General features: G+C 41.4%; 1 protein-coding gene across 7 annotated transcripts in view; it reads left to right on the top strand.

The window, feature by feature from the left end:
- LOC138763404 (acyl-CoA-binding domain-containing protein 6-like) overlaps nucleotides 1-21,912 on the top strand; it is a 552,989-nt gene that overhangs the window by 2,976 nt on the left and 528,101 nt on the right. The window contains exon 2 of one of the 7 annotated variants that reach the window (XM_069937483.1): nucleotides 10,350-10,473. The exons of the other annotated variants lie outside the window; for them this stretch is intronic. The gene's annotated coding sequence lies outside the window, so the exon portion shown is untranslated. The remainder of the gene's footprint in view (nucleotides 1-10,349; nucleotides 10,474-21,912) is intronic. 7 annotated transcript variants of the gene reach the window in all.

Below are 21,912 nucleotides of genomic sequence, written 5' to 3'. Positions count from 1 at the left end.
GCTCATCAGCGGCTATACTTTGTGAGGTGTCTGAGGATGTTTGGTATGTCAGTGAGGACTCTCGTAAACCTCTACGGGTGTACTGTGGAAAGCATTCTGGCTGGTTGCATCACTGCTCGGAATGGAGGCACCAAATCTCAGGATAAGAATAAACTCCAAAAGGTTGTTAACTCAGCCTGCGACATCACAGGCTCCAGACTTCACTCCGTCGAGGTAGTGACTTAAAAATGCAGCCTTTAACTCAAAAGACCCTCGCCACTCAGCCAAGTCCTCTTTACTCTGCTGCCATCAGGAACAAGATACAGGAGCCTAAAGTCGAGCAGTCAGCAGCACAAGGACAGCTTCTTCCCCGCTGCCATCAGATTCCTGAATAATCAATGAACCAAAGACAAGGCCTTACATTTTGTGGACCATTACAGTTATTATTTTATTTATTTTTTATATAGTAATGTTGTAAGATGGTTATAATATGCATTTTTGCATTATGAAAGCTGCTGCAAAAACATTGAATTTCATGACCATAAATCCTGATTAGTTAACAAGGATTTGTACAAATCTATCATTACGTAGATATCATAACATCTTGGTGTAATTGCTTGAATAATGGCACTTGGTTCTTTGATGATGTTAATTGGTATTAAAGAGCAAAGCAACCAGGATTTTCTGTATGTGCCAACCAAGTTGGGGCTGTCCCATTTTCCTACATTTGGTTCTTCTGAACCCTTCTAATCCACCTATTTGCTCAAATGACATGTAAAAATCACCCCCATGTCTTTATATTCTCTGGCAGCGTACTCCAGATACCAACCACCTTTTGAGTGAATATGTTTTTTCTCAGGTCCCCATAAATTTCTTTACCCAGTGAAGTGTGAATCTGTGGAATGCTCTGCCACAGAGGGTGGTAGAGGCAGATTCGCTGATTATGTTCGAAAGAGAGTTAGATAAGACTCTAGTGGGCAAAGGAGTTAAGGGTTATGGGGATAAGGCTGGAAAGGGGTACTGATGGTAGTGATCAGCCATGATCTGTAAAATGGCGGTGCTGGCTCGACGGGCCATTGTCTATTGTCTATAGCCTTGAACCTATGTTGCCTTGTTCTAGATTCATCAGCCCTGGGAAATAGACTGTGAACATTCACTTCATGCTTCTCATCATGTTTTAATTTTTGATACTAATTTCTGTCAATCTGTTAATCTCTGTGATGGTCCAGTGATTCATTGAGTCTGGTAGGTCCCATCTAGTTATTGGCTTGCAAGTGAAGGAAATTGTAGGGCAACGTGCTCATGAACTGTGAGCTGAAGGTCCTTTTTGTTTTGGTGGGGGGGGGGCATCAGATACTTTCACTCTGCCCAGGAATGCAAGAAATGACAACTCAGGCCATTGCTCATACTACCTTCCCCTCCATTGACTCTGTCTACACTTCCCACTGCCTCGGGAAAACAGCCAACATAATAAGGAACTCGTCCTTCCCTGATTACCCTCTCCTGTCAGGCAGAAGATGGATGAGTTTGAAAATACCCACCACCAGAATCAAAGATGGTTTTCCTGCTGTTACCAACCTACTGAAAGAACATTTCGAATATTGAAGATGATCTCTTGATCTCACGAACCTACCTCGTTTAGGCCTTGTCTTTTTTTTTTGGAAACTGCACTTTCTCTGTAATACTCTATTCTACACTTCCTTGTTGCACTTGTATGTTGATTTGCCTGGGAGTGGATGGCACGCAAAGTTTTCCACTGCAACTCAGTGCATGTGGCAATAGTAATAAACCATTCAAGGTAAGAAATGCAATTCACCTGTACATTAGAGAGTTAGAAACAGGCCTTTCAGTGCACTAAGTTCATATCAACAATCATTTTTATTCTCTTTACTTTCCCATCAGTTTACCCCATCTAATTTGACAACTTGCATCTGATGGACAATATACAGTGGCTGGTTAACATACTAAACCCCAAGGGGAAATGTGCAAACACCACCTAAGTCAGGAGTGAATCCAGGTCACTGGAGCTGCAAGGCGATGGGTCGATGAGCCACATCGTCATGCTGTTTCTGCTTGATGAAGCTGTTGATTGTGAATCCCTAGCCCTAGTTAAGAGCCCTCCATTTGACTGGCATTTTTAGGAGTCAAAATATTTTTATCATGTACACTAATCAAAACCTGCAATGACTTGTTGACTCCTGATTCAGCATGCTGTCTGTAGTCTTTGTGTTTATAGCCAGGGCTATAGAATGGGTTGTTTGAGGCAAAGTATTGATTTTAACTCGCAGGCAAAGTTTTTTAAAATTTAATTATTTAATTGTGTTCTGATGAATACTTTCACTGTTTGTTTCCTTATAGTGGTCAAATTGCTAACCTTGAACATAAATCAAACATGAATTGGAAGAATGAAACGGTCTCAATTCCCTCCACCCCAACATCAACCGAGGATTTTCAGTCTGCATGATAACTGACATTATGATTCTACACCAGTTTTCCCAATGTTTTTTTCCTTCTTTTCCCCACTGAGTAGTATTTTGACCCAGAATGTTGACTGCTCCTTCCCCTCCATGGAAGCTGCATGACCTGTTGAGTTCCATCAGCAGTTTGCATTTCACATTGGATTCCAGCATCTGCAGTCAGCTGTTGTTCTGCCCACCCTTGCCATATCACCATTCCTTCAGCTTTGACTTTCTTTCCTGCTCATTTTCTGCTTTACCTCCCAGGCTCTGAAATGTATTTTTCAATCGGAAGTGCCAGAATTTGTAAGTGCTGCCATAGCAACAATCACCTCAGATTTTCAGCAAGTTGCAGCACAGGATGAGCTCGTTCAGCTTGTTGCATCTGGCCCAGTATTTTTTCAAAAGCACTCTTGTGCATAGTGCCTCCAGCTCTGCCTTCTGTTGTCCACATTGGGCTCCCTTTGCAGGAGGACCTGTTCTGACACCCATCAACCTCTCCGATCCTTCCTCTTCCTGAAGGACCTGTCCAACATCCCTCTGCTGGATTGCACATACAATCGCCCCTGTCCTGCCTCCTCCCAGAGAAACAGCCCATGCAATCTGAGCCCCTCCCCCTTAAAATTCTGTCAGGAATTTGGCTACTAAGGAGTGCACATCCCTTCTAAATGGCAGAAAGCCTATAGGGAGGTAGAGGAAAGGACCTGAAGTGTGTTCGGCTGCCTCGAATGTTTTGTTCACCTTCCCGTTCAAATTTATATTGATTATTTTGTTGTTTGTTGTCTCATTCAAACTCCAAGTATTATTTCCTGTACAAATAGGAGGGGAAGCCACTGCAGCTTTTACTGGCATTTTCCCCACCCGCCTCTTTCTACTGTGTTTGGAAGTGCAGCTGTTAGGAGACAAGGTAGACAGGGTGCAAACCTGTGAGTCATGAGGTGTCATGATACTGTGGGCTGGTTTTCCTGCTTCTAGATGGAATGGTTTTGGCTCACTTTCAGTATGTCCCTGTCTCTCCCACACACTTTTCATTCTGGTGCTGATAGCAAACGCATCACTCTGGTGAGGTAACGCAGCATTTTGTTGTAGTTGACTATAATGTATATGTGTGAGGCAGAGTGGGCACGTGTCTACATGACTGCTAATTCTGCAAAATGTCTCATCCCCTCAAAGTGGAAATTGATCCGCAGCCTGCTGTTAACACAGAGTTAGAATAAGGACAACACGGCAAAAGAGAGTCCTTTTGTTGACTTGTGTTTTGATCTTGTAATTTATTTGGTTTTGTTTTGAGTGTAAATACTGGTTTGTTTTATGCTGGTTTCCTCTGATATCATTTTTCTTTTGATCTTGTAATTGTTTTTGTCTACTATTTGTTACATTACATCTTACTCATTGTTAACAAATAATTGTGATCCTTTTACATATCAGACACCAGCAATAATCCCAGAAGGAAAAAAAAACAATGTTAAACTCAGTTCAGGAGTAAACCTGCAGTTAGTGACTGGAGTTGGCCATTCAGCTCTGAGAATTGTCTCACAGTCAGTGAGAGATATCATAACTTGCTTTTGTTCTATTGTTTCCATAATAATTCACACACTTGGCAAACATAAATATTTATATTTCAGTTTTCAAATATTTACTAGATATTTACCAACCCTGATAGCTTTTTTTAAATTTTGGGTCAGAATATTTAGAGAAAGCAGATGAAGTTTTGGAAGATCTGGGGATTGAGGGCCATTGGGATCTGGGGACAAGAGAGTGTTTAGACTTGCAGTAGATCACCCATAATCATATTGGATGGTGGAGTAGGTTTGAAGGCTGAATGCCCATCACCCGCTCCTAGTTTCATATTTCGGATTCTTGACACATTGGACAATACCCCTTAAAGTAAAGGCCCTAATTTTGAGGTTAGATTTCTTATTTAGAGCTCTCCTACCAGAGATGAGCTTCTCTACCTTAACCCCCAACTGACTCCACCTTCCCATCTACCTCCCCAGATTCTTTTAATCATCCTTTAATGCATCTCAGTTAAATCTCTAATTGGATACAAGAACACAAGAAATTTGGGAACTGCAAGAACTGGAATCTTGAGAATATAATGAGGGGCTCAGCAGGTCAGACAGCATACATGGTCAGTGTCCGCTTCTCTGCATGGCTGTTTCCTGACCTGCTGAATATCCTCGCTTCCACAAGAAACACAGCCATGGTAGAGGTGTCCTGCCAGCCCAGTGGACCTGTGTTGCACTGCTTGCAAGGGATCCTACCTTGAAGACCAATGTTGGCAGTCCTTAATTTCAGCTCTCACTGAAACCCTGTGCAATTACAAGTGTTATACTCCAATCCTTGTCGGAGTTCCTTTTTATTGTCATGTAATAATTTTTAAAAAAATCTAATATTCACGATAGAAGGCAATTTTTACCTGCATGAGGCAAACAGTGTCACAATGAGCATTGCCTGACATCCCAAATAATAGAGAAAGAGAAGGTAAAGAGAATCTCCTCAGAGATACTGAGTCACCTTCCTGTAGGGTCATCGGTCAGGTTTCTCCTTCTCAATGGCTGGGTGGAGGGGAGGTGTTCTCCCAGTTTCTGGTGCCCTGAGCTGGTCTGCTGCTCCCCTGGAGTCGACAACTGCTCATGGTTTGCATGGGTACCAGCATCATGGGCACAGACCTCCGTGGTTACAGAATGTTAAGAATAAACATCATTGGCTCCTCTAACAGGCTATTTAAAGCCTGTACAGAGCCGTTGGCATCACAACCAGGCTGTAGGACCTTGTGGAGCAGCACTCTGTTTCCACTCCCTGCTCTCCTGGGTCCCCACCAGAAGCATCGGTCCAGTGAGAGCAGCTCTGGCAGCACTGCTGTAACCTTCCAATTGCTGGCTCAAACTACATATGAGCTTGTGAATCGCTACTCCTAGATGTTTCTCAACACCAGAGTTTATTATCTCCTCAAATAGTGTCCTCTCGTTTTTTTTAAAATTCACTTTGTACTTGATTTGACACTTCACTTGACCTGGACCTGTCCCTTTGTGGACCCTCTTACTTTCCCAGCTCCCGTTATATCAATTCATTTACTGAAAGTAAATATTATAAATTGTTAAAGGATGTGGACGGCTGGCCTGTGCTGATGACCCTTTGTATTGCTCTCTTCCCTCCACTATCATTTGAACCTGGGAAGCCAACACAGTCTTCCTGAATGTCCAAGCCAGGTGTCTCCAGAGAGCATTAAAGCAAAACTTTCCATAATTCTAATGCACCTACCATCCAGCATATTAGGGTAAAAACCAATATCCTTTGCCCGGTTTAGTTTTTTTTTGTATCTGTCCACAACATTTTGTATCTCACTGTACAAATCTCTCTGCTCTTCCACAATGCATAGTTTCTACCATTTTGATCTTTCCTTTAGGGGAGTCAATTTTGTCCTCTTAAAGGAAGACCTGAATATCTTAGATTAGCTTTTACTTTTTTAAAAAACTTTATTTATTCGTTCAAAAAACAAATAATATATGACATATGCAGCAATTAAACATAAACATGAACGTTTTATATATAGAAAAAAAGAAAAGAAACCCCCCCCCCCCCTTCAGCCAACTCTCCTCAGGAGAGCCAGATCAGCTTTTACAAACTCGAGACCTTGCAATGTGCATTATTGCTAAAGAAGTACTTTTTGAAGTACAGATTTAAACAGGAATCTATCAATGAGCCTGCAGCTACCTGCTTCCATTTTATTGTTTCCATGCCACCTGGCATGGTGTTGCCAGCAAACCTGGAAATGCTGAATTCTGTTCATCTAAGGCAGGTGATCACCAATGACTCCAGTTCTTTGGGATGTGTACAGCCAGCTGAAATGTGCATCTTTTGTAGCCCCTCTGCTTCTCTTGTTCCCTCGCTAATTCCAATACAGTGATTGAGACCTCTGTTTTGGTGTGCTTTTATTCTTTGTTTAGAGCATAATTTGGTTTTCTGAAATTCCAGACTGATGCCACATGAGGATCAACCACACTGGTGATCTCTTCAGTTCATTGTGATGTAAAGTTAACAGGCAGCCAATGTGGGGATTTGTGTAGATTCTGTTTGTTCATATATAGGCTGTGATAATAGATCTAACATGCATCCATGCACCTGTTGGATTGCCAGTTTGTTTTAATTTCTTGATTTCTTTCTAATTCTGTCACTATATCTTGGCACGTGAGTGACAGTCAATTTGAACATTGACATAATGAATTGGTATGGTAGTTTTGCGATCCAAGGGAAGTACTCCAATATCAAGTGAGATTTGGAAACTGTAAACTAAAGCAAAATAATTTTCTTCTCTATCCTCCGGACGCACGGTTTGCGCAATGCTTTTATAGCACCTGTGATGGGGACCGGGGTTCAAATCCTGCGCTCTCTGTAAGGAGTTTGTACGTTCTTCCTGTATCTGTGTGGGTGGGTTTTCCCCGGGGGTGCTGGTTTCCTCCCACCATTCAAAACGTACCAGTGGTGTAAGTTAATGGGGTGTAAATTGGACAGCACGGACTCGTGAGCCGAAATGGCCTGTTACAGTGCTGTATGTCTAAATTTAAAATTAACCTCCAGGGTAAATGCCATTGGATTCTATTGATTTTAGTTTCATTATTTTTGCTCTCTTTTTCCAAGTTAAATGTTCTACATTGTGCCATTTATTTTGTTTCACTTCTGGTCTCTCATTTTACCTTATAGGCCTGTGGGAACATGAACACCTTGACTGTTGTCATAATAAAAATAAATGAGAAAATGTTGATGAATCAATTAATAGTTAAGAATCTGTCATTAAGAAGGTACATGGTCTGTGGAAGATTTTAAATGCATGTGGAGGTGTGGACCCTCCTTAAGTGTTGCAACCCATTGATAAAGGTCTCAAGTGAATCTTTTCTTTGACCCAAAGACTTGAGAACAGAAGTAGGCCCTTCATTCTATCGAGTCCATGCCGCATTACATCATGGCTGCTTAACCCCATTCTTCTGCCTTTGCCCATATCCTATGATTGATTCCCTTCATAATTTTGTCTATATCCTTCTTAAATCTACCCAACAATTTGGCTTCCCCAGTAGATTGAAGCAATTAATTCCTCTGTGTAAAGAAATCCTTCCTTGTCTCTGTTGTAAAGGGATATTTTTGCATTCTGTTTATACATTTTTATACCTGCTCATTTTCAGCTTCCTGCTCCTCACAACCTCCTGAGGAAAGGAAACCAGGTGCAAGGCAGGAATCAATCAGGTGTAAAATGGGCAATATCAGATTGGCCTCCTGTTGATATGTTGTGTTTAATTCAAAATTCAACTGCAGTCAATAAAAACTGCAGTCAACACGTGAGACTGCATTTGCTGTGCTCCTGACCTGTTTTGACTGCACCTAATTTTTTTAGCGGGTTTATTTCTTCAGGCTGTTCATTCATGCCTTGCCTTTGTGAAAGATGTTTAAGCTACGTGGAGACCCAAGAGACTGTGGCCGTTGGAGTCTGGAGCAAAACATGTTTCCAGAAGAAAGGTGCTGAGGTCAGCAAACTTGTGTAAAGGAAAGTTGGCCATTTTGTGGAAGTTCGAGTGAGGGGTGAAATAAAGGCTGGTAGCTGATGGGTGAAGCAAGCCAGATTTGGCAAGAGGGTGTCGTAAGAATTATAGGCAGCTGAACTCAGGGTGGGAGGGGATAGGAAAGGAGAGCTACTTGTATGAGCGTGCAAGTTTCTGCCAAGTAAGTATGTGGAAGTAGCTTCTGCTGTTGTGTTCCATTTTCTGCAGTTATCATTTCTATTTTGTGAATTTAAATCCACACACTTGAGATGAGGAGAGTAATTTCTGAAGAAGATACTGTCATTGAGCTGCTATTTACTTTTATCCTCCCACTCACCATCCAGCACTCAGCTGTGCGATATGTTTGCCATGTGTCATTCGGATGATGTGGCCTCTTCTGCATTTACAATGGATGGGAGTTTCAAAAACTGGTTTGTCATGTCATTCATGAGTGGTCCTTGTCCAACTGGATTTATCAGTTCAAGTAGATTAGAAAGTACCAAGACCAGGAAATGCCAGTTCAGTATGTGAGGTAAGCACTCGAGCAAATTGTTTGAATTTTTAAATTAATTCATTCATTCCAGGTGCGAACCCCTCTTGATTCGTTCTTGGTTCATTCCAGTGGTCAAGAACACACAGGAACTCAGCAGGTCTTGTAGCATCATAAGAGATAAAGATATGTTACCAACGTTTCGGCCTAAACCCTTGTTCAGGGTATAAGCAAAAAGCAGGCTGGCATCTGATACTTGCATGGTTCACTCTTCTTGTCAAATAAACTCCTCTGGAGTTGCTCCTCTGGAGATGGCCAGTGTGACCACATGACAAAAGTGGCGTGTGGCAGATAAGTGTGCCATTCAGATATGATTAACCCTGAAACTTTGATGCACTCTGGCAGAGGACCATCTTCTCAACTCCAGCATTTTAGACCAGCCATTTTCGACTTTTATGGCTCCCTTGGGACTTTGCTCACAGTTTATGGGCCTGTGAAACAGTCAAATTTAGTTGGTTTCTTCCATACTTTTCACCTACCAACCACATGAAAACATATAAAAAAAATTTATGATTTCCGTCTGTGGTGTAACGAATTAATAAAATCTTATTCGTGCTACAAAGGAACAGCAATGGAAATTAAAAATAATAGTTTTTTTTTAAACAATTAATAATATAACATTTCTTACTTATCTCGAAACTTAACCCCACCATGCGCAAATATAAATGTATGGGTGTGTTAAAGTTCAAAACCATGACAGTTTAAACTTGATTCTGAAAAATTCAATTTTAAAGTCCAGTTTAAAACATTTTGTTGACTTCAGGATCCTTTTAAATTGCAGTTCAGAAGGAATTATGAAGCTTTTTAAAGCATTATATTTTTAAACTCACTAGTCTCTTGATGAACTCTCTTTCAGAGAGATAATCTTCACGATTGTTTTCACAAGATCCCCCCTTGTTAGGGCTGCGGAACTGCGATGATGAGTTATTTCTTAAACAGGTGTTACCATCTTCTGGGCACATGAGACTGCCTCTCTTAAAAGAATAGTCGGAAGTGGTCTTATTTAAAAGCCACTTCTGTTGTGCATCTCCTATAATGAGGATAATACAAGTCCTGTCTTGAAACTGTCTCTCTGCCTTCAGTATATCGTTCTGTGCCATCATGTATCGTTACACCATCAATGAGATCAATCTCAATTCCTGGAAACATTTACTAGACTCTTTAACAATTGCCAGCTCCAGTTTCTTGGAAACCATGTGACTTTCATAACTTTGGCTTCCAGACATCACAACTCTTAAAGATGACATCACTTCTGAATGTATTGTATGGATGTGTGTAACCCTGTTCCAAACCCACTACATTATATATAGCTTGGCATTAATCTAACTATTAATATTATCACAGATCCATTAAAGTGGCCACCCCCTTACATGTACTGTGGCTCCCAAGGGGTCCCTGTTATAGGACATTCTGAACTTGAAACAAGGGTTAAACCTTTTTGAAGAAAAATTTAAGAATATGCACATTTGTTGTACTTTCAAAGTCTCTAGGGTGTCTGAAAGTCTGCAGGACCCAGTGAATATCTTTTGAAGACCATTATTGTGGTCTTGCATGATGCTGTAAGAGCCACGAAGAGAAGAACTAGTTAAAAGCCTTTTGGTGGTAGTTAAGTAGGCAACGATAGCCAAAACAGCCAGTGAGTCCTTCTGTTTACTAAATTCTTTGGTTTGCACCTGCCAATGTCAATTGGGCCTTGGTTTGACATTGTGTACTGGAAACAGTGCAAGATAATACTGTGGTAAATGTTACCAGCCTGGGTTGCCATGAGAGTATGCGAGTTTTGCAGGCAGCCTCCCTCATTAAGCTTTAATTTTCTTTTTGTGCATACAGCTGAGATTGGTCTCTTGGCAGCATGTGATCACTCCTTGCATTTCAATCCCAGCGCCCAGCATGAAGAAAGATTGAGCATTGATTAATCCAGTGGTGAATGAGGGAACTTTGCCAGAAGCTCAAGGTGATAACTCTACTGTATTTAAAATATCTAATGCAAATGCTGATTCAATAACAGGCCCTCAAAAAAAATTGTTCAAGTCCATTTTGTTTTTTATGTAAAGTATCCACACAGAGGGGGAGAAGTGTATCTCCTGGATTGTGAATGAGATAAATGGGGCTGGATTATGGCAATGTGAGATAACTGTAGGAGCTCTATAATTTATTAGCTGCAGTAAATAAACCTAGGAAGCTGGAATGAGCAATTCTCCAAGGTAGCTGCCTTGGTGACCATTCTTGTGTAGACTTGGAGGCCTCAAGACCAACCTTGCAGTGATTCTCTGCAGCCTTGAATTTCAGGCACAGGTGTACAATGCCAGTAAGGGCAAAATTTAATACCAACTCCTCATTGACTTTCATAATGGAGGAGGCCAATCGGAACAGAGCTGAGAACTGTCGAGCACAGGAACAGGCCCTTCAGCTCATGATGTTGTGCCAGACGTATTACCATGAGATACAGGAGCAGAAGTAGGCCATTTGGCCTGTCGAGTCTGCTCTGTCATTCCATCATGAACTGATCCTTGCTTCCACTCAGCTCTTCTCCCCTGCCTTCTGCCCTTAACAACCTAGCCTCAACAACTGTCCATTGGAGCAAATTCCAGAGGTTCAACACACTCCAGGTAAAGAAATTCCTCCACATCTCTATTTAAATGGATGCCTGTCAATCTGGAGGTTGTGCCCTCTTGTCCGAGACTCCACTACCAAGGAAATCAGCTTTACCGCATTTACTCTGTCCAGGTCTTTCAACGTTCAAAATGCTTCTAAGGTCACCCCCTCATTCTGAACTCAACGGAGAAGAGTTCAAGAACCATCAGAAGTTCCTCATAAACTAATCCCTTCATTTTCAGGAATCATTCATGTGAATCTTCTCTGAACCCTCTCCAATACTAGCACATCCTTCCTTAAATAAAGAGCCCAAAACTGTACCCCCTTTTCTAAGTGAGGTCTCACCAGAGCCTTATTGAGTCTCAACATCACATCACTGCTCTTGCATTATATTCCTCTAGATATGAATGCCAGCATTACATTGACCTTCTTCACCACTGACTCAACGTGGAGGTTAACCTTTAAGGTATTCTGCACAGGATTCCAAAGTCTCTTTGCACTTCTAAATATTGATTTTTTTTTTTGCCACCAAATGTCCTTTTATTCCTTCTTCCAAAGTGTATGACTGTTTGTTTTCTTTTTAAAATACTTTTATTGATTTTAATAAGGAAATTATATGCAGAAAGGTATAAACTAGTAAAATGATGTAAACCATTACATATAATATATAAACCATTCCATATAATTTGTAAACCAAAACTATAATTCTTTTATTCTTAAAATATTTTAAATCTTATCTAAGGGATTAAGTTTTGGATTTGGGTAAACAATTAAACATTTCACTTGCACATTATTCCAATTGTATTTAAGAAATTTTCTGAAAATGTGAACTGGATTTCAAACTCTAAGCCACAACATTCATGATATATCAAAACTTAATAATGAAAAGAAAGAGAGAAAAAAACCTCCCAACCCAGAGCAAAAAAAAAGAATAGAAACAGAAGAAGAAAATATAATTTATTTTCAGGCAAATTATAATAAAAAAAAAATACCCTTATATTTAAAAAAAAATAAAATGAATTTACAATTCTCAAGACTGTACACTTTCCAACAACTTTGTATTTAATTTGGCACTTTTTTCTCTCTTTTACTCTATCAAAGTCACTCTGCAGCCTCTCCATTTTCTCCTCACTGCCTGCCCCTCCGCCTGTCTTTGTATCATCTTCAAACAGGTATAAAGCTAAGTATTCTATAATCTAAATCATGTAACCTGAAAAGGAGTGGCCCCAATACCGAATCCTGCAGAAAACCATTGATAACTGGTAGCCAAACAGAATAGCGTCCCTTTTTATTCCTACTCTCTATTTCCCGCCAATCAGCCAAATTGCATTTGCCTGCTGTAAGGCAGACCGATTCTCCACTGGCAGAAATTGCTTAAAGTGCCTCTTACAGTCAGAGAAAGAGAAGCAACAGAGAGATTTCCCCGCCCCCCCCCCCCCCCCCACCAGAGTGTCCTTAGATTCATCTCCAGCACTTCCACAGCCACAAAGAGTCCAATCCAAACCATTGGTAACCTGAGCTCCAGATCTGAACCTCCGACACGATCAGGAACCCTTCAGTGTCTTCAGCACCCCCTCGCGTCCCGGTTCTGATACCTGGTACCCCTTCAGCCAGTTTCGAGCCAGTCTGCAGCCCAGCGTGTGTCCCCTGATGGCAGTTTCCAGCAGCCCACAGCCTCCATGGGTTCCTTGAGTCACCAGCTGCCCACTGAAGGGTCTTTCAACCACAGAGCCCCCTTAGTGGTCCGCCGTCGTGGTCGCAGTCTTGTTGGTCATCTCTTCTGCTTTTCCTTCTCAGACGGGGATGGTCTCGCCATTTTCTGGTGCTCTGCGCCAGTCCTCTGCTCCCCTGGAGTCTGCAACCCCTCGTGGCTGCTGGTGATGAGAGGTGCTGCCATCTTGGGCACCAAACTACCATTGCCTCTTTTAACAGGCCTGTGTGGAGCTGAAGGCAGTTGACTGGGCATTTGGACTCTGTGGGAGCACTGCATCTCTGCCCTTCTCTCCGTGGGCCTACACCAGTGGCAGTGCAGTGATTACAGTGGCTCAGGGAGCACTGCCATTTTATATAGCAATGGTAAAAATACATAAACAACATTTCAGCCAAAACATTTTTACTGTTGCTATATACAGGACACTATTTGACCTGCTGATTTTCTCCATCATTGTGTTTTTACTTTGACCACAGTGTCTACAGATTTTTGTTCTTTTAGTTCTGATTTTAGTTTATCCCTCTCAAACTGCAGGGCAAATTCTATCATATTACGATCACTGCCTCCTAAGGGTTTCCTTACCTTCACTTCCCTTAACAGCTCTGGTTCATGACTCAATACTCAAACCAGAATTGCCATTTTCCTGGTCAGCTCAGCCACAAGGCTTTTCTAAGAAGCCAACCTGAAGGCATTTGGACAAATGAAACACATTGAAATCCCCCATGACTATTGTAACATTGCCCTTTTTGCAGGTTTTCTCTATCCCCCACTGTAGATTATACACCACATCCTGGATACTCTTTAGAGGCCTGGATACAACTCCCATCAGGGACTTTTTACCCTTAGAGTTTCTTAATTCTATCCACAAGGCTTCTATAATCTTCTGATCCAATGTTTCTTCTCTCCAAAAATTGAATTGCATGTTGAACCAGCAGAATCACCTCTGCCTTCCTTCCTAGCCTTCCAATACACCGTGTATCCATGGATATTTCAGCTTCCGGCTGAGCTACAAGATTGTTAGCCTTATTTTTTTTAATATACTGCAGGTATTTAAATTCAATACCCTTTTTCAATTTTGTTTCCAAAGTACCCCAAGTTAAATCCTTAATCTTACACTTTGCGCTTTTGCCCTATTGATTGCCATCCTTCCTCACACAGTCTTGCTACACAGTGTATCTACTTGGGTATCTTCTACCCTACTCACTGATCTCTCGTTCTGGTTCCCACCCCCCTACGAAACTAGCTTAAACTCTCTCCAACAGCTCAAGCAAACATGCCTGCAAAGATATTAGTCCTCCTCCTGTTCAGGTGCAACCTCTCCTTTTTGTACAAGTATGAATTTGACCCCCTGACCCCTGCACCAACTCTTCAGCCATGCGTTCATCTGCCATAACGTTCTGTTCTTGCTCTCACTGGCCTGTGGCACCAGTAGAAATCCAGAGATTACCAAACTTGAGGTTCTCCTTTTTAAGCTTCGTTCCTATCTCCCTATAATTCCTTTCCAGAACCTCATCCATACTTCTTTCTACAGTACCTTTTACACAGCCATTCAAGGTGGGAATATTGCACTATGCCTTCTGTGTATATATATAAAAAAAAGTATGAACACTGAATGCGGGGGTGTCATTGCAGTCCCACCTTTAAGTCAGCAGTGGAGGTAGTCACTGCCAAATCAATGTCTGTGTAAAAAGGGCAAGCCAGCAAGGTGGAACCAAGATGGGAAAGAATGTGTATGTGTACTATATTTGATGGCATATAAACCCTCCCCAATCCCCCCAGGGAATGTTTAAAAAAAACTTTTGTGTATTTACAGGTGTGCATTTAAAACTTGGACAAAACATGCAACTAGAACAACAGGAAAAGATTTTTTAATAATAATACTGCTGTAATTTACAAGAGAAAACAAAAGCTATAGCAGAGAGCATTTTATAAAAACAAACTGCCACTGTCTGTCCCTGCGCTGGACCTGCTGTCCCGCTCTCTCCCAGTGACCCACCGTTGGTCCCCGCACTGGTCCTGCTGCCCTTCTCTCTCCTGGCAGCCTTCTGTCAGTCCCCGCAGTGGTCTCGCTGCCCTTCTCCCTCCCAGGCCCAGTGCGGGGATCAACAGTGGCCCGCCAGGAGAGTCCACTGACAGCCCGTCACCAGCCCCCGACAATAGCTAGTGATGATGCTACTGAGCCTTGTGCAACAATGATCACTGTCAGTGTTACTCACCATTATCACCCTAATTTCAACTTCACATATATGACCTGGGGGATTCTTTAGAGCGAATTTTTTGGGGAAAAAGTGGGTCTTGTATAATGTCAAATACAGTATGTTATACATACGCTAGACAAGGACGCTTTTGTGTTACAAGTCCCACCTCTCTTGCTGGCTTCCTGTGTAAAAAGACACACTAACCCAGCATTATGCCGGCATTGTTTGGTTTAATGTAACAAGCAAAGCCGGCTTAATGATGGGTCTTCTTTATACTAGTACTGCGGGATCTCTGTGTCAGAAGGGCTACGGGAGAGAGAAGGGCAGTGGGACCAGTGCGGGCTTACTTATAACTACACTGAAATGGGGAGGGGTCTCTTCTCTCTTTCTCTCCCCCCCCCCCCCATTCCATGTTCAAACCTTTTATACAGAAGGCGTAGCACAATATTCCCATATCAAAGGACATTTTTTGAGTTACCTGGGAGGCAACATACCATCCAGAAGTCTTGATGTTGTTCACAGAACCTCCTATCTGCTCCCCCAACGATTGAATCCCCTATCACTGTAGCTCTCCTCTTTATTCCTCCCCCCCCCCACCCCCCACTTCACTTCTGAGCTAAAGGACCAGCTGTGTCAGAGACCTGACTGCTACAACTTGTCGCTGGTAGATCATCTCCACAGACAGTACCCAAAATCAACATACATTGTTGAAGGGAATGGCCACGGATCCCTTGCACTGCCTCCTGAGTCCCCTTCCCTCTCCTAACGGTCACTCAGTTACTGAACTCTTGCCTCTTGGGTGTGACCATCTCCTTTCAGCCTCTGGGTATCACCCCACCCCAACTCACCAAATGAAACTGAATCTCTTCTGCTTGCATATGATACATATCCTTCCATTCCCTGTAATATTTGTCTATCCTTCTAACAGCCTCTTAAATTCCTCCATCATATGTGCTTCCACTACAAATCCTGGCAGATCATTCCAGACACCAACTGCTCTTTTAAATTTTTCTCCCTCAATTAATATATACCACGTATTTGACATTTTTTTGCCAAGGGGACAAGATTCTGATTGTCCACCCAATCAATGCTTCTCAATTTTATGAAGTTCCAGCAGGTGCTTGGCTCTTGAAACCAGTGATCTGCAGATCCATTTGTGGGTTTGGGGGGTGGGGATGTTGTGGAGGGTCTGGTACAAGTGGCGCAGCTAGAAGATCTGGTGTTCAATCCTGAACTCGACTGCTGTCTGCGTGGAGTATGCATGTTCTCCCCATGGCAATGTGGGTTTCCTTTGGGTGCTCTAGCTTCCTCCCACATTCCAACATCCTAAAGACATGGGTCGGAGGAGTCACGTGATGGAGTAGTGGCCGGACGGTGAACTCCAGCCCTCTCCAGAAAAGTCGGGAAAAACAAGAGAAAACACAAAGGCACAGAAATAAAAGTTACAGAAAAGTGAGTATAAAGGTGGAAAGAAGATGGCGACAAAAAAAGAAAAGTCGAAAGCAACGGTAAGAAGAGAGGAAGAGAAGACAAAGGAGGAAAAAGGTGAAGGCCTTACCTGTCCGAAGAGGCCCGCTGCGGAGAGAGAAACCCGCTCCCTCAGGTCGGTAAATAATGGACTACAAAAATGGCTCGCAGAGCCGAACAAAAGTGCGCAACCGCGCATGCGCGAAGTTTCGCGCATGCGCGATGCGAATGAAAAAAAACACACCGACGGGAGGGGGGACCAGCTGGGGAGTCGATCTCCACAGCCGGCAACGACAGCTGCAGAACACCTGCAGCAAGAAGAGACCACAGAAGACAATAGAAACAAGATAGAAGAGGAGGAAAGGGCAACAAAGAAACAACAGATGGTCAACCCAGAGGAAGAAGAAGAGGAAGAGTATGGTGAAATAGAAGAAGAAAAGAGAGGCAAGGTAAAGGATATACTTGCTCTTATTAGAGGATACATGGAATCATTTAAAGAATGGCAAACACAGGAATTTAAGGATTTAAGAAAAAGAATAAACAACACAGAGGAGAAAATAATTAAAATGGAGATGACCTTAACAGAAATGGGAAAAAAAATGGACAAGATGGAAGAGCGGGCAGTAGCAGCAGAAATGGAGGTAGAAGACTTAAAAAAGAAATTGGAGAAATCTAATAAAAAAACTAAAGAGACACAAGAACTACTAGCTCAAAAAATAGATACAATGGAAAACCATAACAGAAGAAATAACATAAAGATAGTGGGCCTTAAGGAAGATGAAGAAGGCAAGAATATGAGGGAGTTTATAAAAGAGTGGATCCCTAAGACCCTAGGATGTCCAGAACTACAGCATGAAATGGAAATAGAAAGGGCACATAGAGTATTGGCCTCTAAACCACAACCACAACAAAAACCAAGATCTATTGTAGTAAAATTCCTAAGATATACTACAAGAGAAAAGGTACTGGAGAAGACAATGGAAAAAGTAAAAGAGGGCAACAAACCACTGGAGTATAAAGGGCAAAAAATCTTCATTTATCCAGATATAAGTTTTGAACTCCTAAAGAAGAGAAAAGAGTTCAATACAGCAAAGGCGATTTTATGGAAGAAAGGGTATAAATTTATACTAAAGCATCCAGCGGTATTGAAAATATTTATTCCAGGACAGCAAAACAGACTATTCTCGGATCCAGAAGAAGCACGAAAATTTGCAGAACAATTACAAAAATAGACTGAGGGAGGAAGACGGGTAATGAGAGTTAAAATGATCACGACTGATATGTATGTGGGTAAAGACAAAAATAGACTGAGGGATGAAGACGGGTAATGAGAGTAAAAATGATCACGATTGATATGTATGCAGGTAAAGAGGTATAAGAGTGAATAGAGACAATGAGCATACATGAATGTATCTGTACTTAGAGGAAAATATAGATAGTATAGACAAGAATTAATAAGGGAAGGTAATGGAATAGAGAGAATAAGGAGGGAATTAAAAGAGGGACCTTTGTGACATATGAAAAGTGAAATCTTTTCTGGGGGAGGAGGGGTGGGGGGAAATAGCGGTCACTGCACAATCAGTTGACGCTTGCGAGTGGATACGCAAATCCAAATGGAGAGGGGAGATGTGGTTGTCCGACAAGGGATAAAGGACAACTCAGGAGGTGAAGGGGAGATTGGGGATAAATAAGATAGAAATAGGAGAATAAGGAAAATGTTAGATGTTGTAGGAATGTTGTCTTATGAAGAGTTGAAAATAAGAAAACAGAAATGGAAAAGGAGGAAAGGTAATGATGGAAAAACGGAAAGAGAAGATAGACAAAATATAAAAGGGCTACGCTGAACTATATGTCTTTAAATATTAATGGAATACATAACCAAATTAAAAGGAAGAAACTACCAAATTTAAATGAATAAATGTATTCCATTAGAAAAAAAATAACATATTGGTTAAGAAATAATATTGAAATATTCGAACAAGTATAGGAGCCTTACATTAAATACAATAGCGAAAACCTACCGGGGACAAACATTACCTAAGTTGATAGAAGGAGAAGGAAAGAAAAGAATGGACTCAGTAGAATTTCTGGTGTAATTTTGTTGAATGACAACATTGTCTGACTGGATTAATGCAACCTAGATTGTATACCTAAAATGGATGAGAGGGGGGGGTGGGGGGGTGGTTTGGGAGGAAAGGGGGGGGGGAGAAAAAGTCACTGTATATGTGTGAAAAGAAATAGTGTATATCATGGCTAATGTGATTTATGGTGTGAAAAATAAAAAAATTTAAAAAAAAAAAAAAAAAAAAAGACATGGGTCAGTAAATTGCTTGGCCATTGAAAATTGTCCTTGCTGTGCAGAGAATAGTAGAAGCTGTGAGGTGGGTATAGTGGGCATTAGTGTTGATGATGATGTAATACAAGGAGAATGAGATCATATATGATTAGTGTAAATGGGTAATTGGTGGTTGTCAAGGAGTTAGCGAGTCGTAGGGCCTCTGTGCTACTCACTAATTCTAATGAGGTTGTTGTGGGGTTGGAGTTGCATAAAGGCCAGACTGTACAAGTACAATGGATGTCATTATTGGACTTGAGTTAACCAGACAGGAGTTTATAGAACTTGGCTGATTCCACAGTATCCATTACTAATAGATAATTATGTAGGTTTGGAAAGAATAGGCTGCTAAGTTTTTTTTTAAATTTCTTGGGTTTGAACTTGTGCCTTTACATCATCATCCTCTGTTGGCCTTTGGTTTACTTGGTTATTATAGAAACTGCTATGCTGCTGTTATGTGCCAGGGTCAAATGTCATGATGCCCAGTTGAAAAATGGTGCCTTGGTTGGCCTGCCAAGGACAGCAGGAAGGAACTTGTGTCTTTATCGAACATGAAACTTGCCTGGAAGTATCACAGTCAATGAAGTGCAAGTGGAATTCTAATAATACTGGAATTGTCAAGGTCAGTGTATGCTTGGTTAAGGATCGGCAGTGAAATGTGACAGCAGTTAGTTGTTCTCGATGATGTGAGCTGGAGAAGAAACATTGGCTAAGGGAATAGTGTGAAGTTTGCACTCATTAATTTGAAGTAGCATCCTGATATCTAGGAGCAGGCGGTTTAACGAGCTTATCTGGAGAATGTACCACTATCTGGTGGCATTTCATGCATGGATGTTGAAACCATCTTGCTCGAGCGAGAGATTAAGCTGATCGGATGGAGGGAAGAACTTGGAAAAGAAGAGCCATTCTTTTCAGTTTTGTTTGTGAGTGGTTAGCTTATAATTTGGTGTTGTATCTTTCTGTCAGAGGTGCATTCAATTTTGTATTAAAAACACAAAATTGTTGGAGAAACTCTGCCAGTCACACAGCATCCACAGGAGGTAACCATTGTTTTGGGCCTGATCCTCCTTCAAGTTATGAAGAAGGTACAGTTGTGACAGAGTATTTAGAAAGGTTTTGGGAGATAAATTGGGAAAGGTTTGTTAGAGTAGGTCACATACAAATATTTTAAAACAGATCTTATTTGAAATACTGGAGCTTTGCTAATGCTAGACATAGTGGCTTCTCACACATTTTACGAGCTTTGAAGAGTGCTCAAGAGACATCACTAATGGAATGTTGTTTACCGAAGGCAACACATGAAATAGAATGCTGGAGCTGCTGCTGTCTGGAAGGAGAGCTTGCTATTGTGAGAGGGTCATGTTGTTTTGTAAGCACAGAGTCAAACATGCTTTCTCCGTGTGTGCGTGCGCGTGTGAGAGAGAGAGCGAGAGAAGCAGAGATCACTTGTATAGTGTTATAACCAGCAGAAGTAACTGGGACTGGAACAGGACAAGCTGGCAAGCCCGACTGGAAGACGTCTTGGTTAAAGCCCTTGTGGCTCATGCAAGAGGAGCGGACTGGCTGTCTAATGTTTCACTTGGAATAAGGAAAACAAAAAGGAATTCTGTGGTGACCTGAAAGAAAGAGGTAATCATCTGGAGAACCCTGACGGGGCAAGTTTCATCAGCAAGACACTGGGTGACTGATGGAAGTACATCATTTGTGGAAGTCCTAGAACAACAAATCTCTCTCTGAAAACTGACAAGAATGTTCCTGAGCAGTAACCATTTACCTTTCAAGCACCAAAGCCTGGTGAACTTGATAAATGTTAAATTCTCTGCACAGTTAAGAATTGCCTGCAACCAGTGAACTTGGAGGAATGAGAAGTGAGATTGGACTGTGAACCAAAGAACTTTTCTAAACTTACACATTACATACACATGCACTTAGAATTAGAAGGGGGGTTAAGTAAGTTAGTGATAAGTTAAAGGTTGATTTTATTTTCATGTTTAAAGATAATTAAAAGCAACTTTTGTTTAAGTAACCATTTGTCTTGGTGAATATCTATTGCTGCTGGGTTTATGGGTCCTCTGGGCTCGTAACACAGTATTCTACTTTGTATTTCTGGAGGTTAGTGACCTTACAGTTTTAACTTGTTTATTTTTTGCTTTTAAAAAAAAATTGTAGAGTCATCATGTGAAAAGCATGTGTTACGAGTCCAAAGGACCCCAAAACCCAGCAGCAATAGACATTCACCAAGACGAATAGTTACTTAAACAAAAGTTGTTTTTAATCAACTTTAAACATGAAAATAGAATCAAACTTTAATTTATCTCTATACTTAACTAACCCAAATTAACCTCCTTCTAATTCTAAGCGCACGTGTATGATATGTGTGTAAATTTAAGAAAAATTCTTTGGTTCACAGTTCAACCTCACTTTTCTTACTTTCAAGTTCTCTGGATGCAAGCAATTCTTATACTGTGCACAGAATTTAACATGCATAAAGTTCACCAGGCTTTGGTGCTTGAAAGGTAACTATTTACTGCTCAGGAAGGTTCTTGTAGGGTTTGCAGAGAGAGATTTGTTGTTCCAGGATTTCCACAACTGAGGTACCACCATTAGTCACCTCAATGTCTCACTGATGAAACTTGCCCCATCAGGGTTTTTCAGATGGTAATTTCTTTATTTAGGCTATCACAGAGTTCCTTTCAGTTCCTCTAATTCCAAGAGAAACATCAGACAGATAGCTCTTCCAGCCATCCGCTACTCTGGAACTTTTTGTTTCCATCCAGCTCTTCCTGGCTTGTTTCAGCCACGACTGTTCAGTCTCTTTTCAATGTCACACACACACACTAGCTGAGAGAGCTTGTTGAGCTTGTCTTCTCTCTCTCTCTCTCTCTCTCTCTCTCTCACTGGCAATTGCCAGAAAGCCCATGAGACTCTCTTACTTGCAAAAACCCCCCACCTTCTTCAGCAAACCACAGGAGTTTTCCCCCTTGGTCAAGGTGTTGTCTTAGATAAACAAAATCCACCAGTGACCTTTCTGTGAGCACTTTGCAACCATCCAGTCTGTCTCCAATTCCAAACAATGGTCTATTCATT

Source organism: Narcine bancroftii, chromosome 5, assembly GCF_036971445.1.
Source record: "Narcine bancroftii isolate sNarBan1 chromosome 5, sNarBan1.hap1, whole genome shotgun sequence".
Classification (NCBI taxonomy): Eukaryota; Metazoa; Chordata; class Chondrichthyes; order Torpediniformes; family Narcinidae; genus Narcine; species Narcine bancroftii.
The sequence above is the reverse complement of the archived record's forward strand: the minus strand, read 5'-3'. Positions and strand labels throughout refer to the sequence as shown.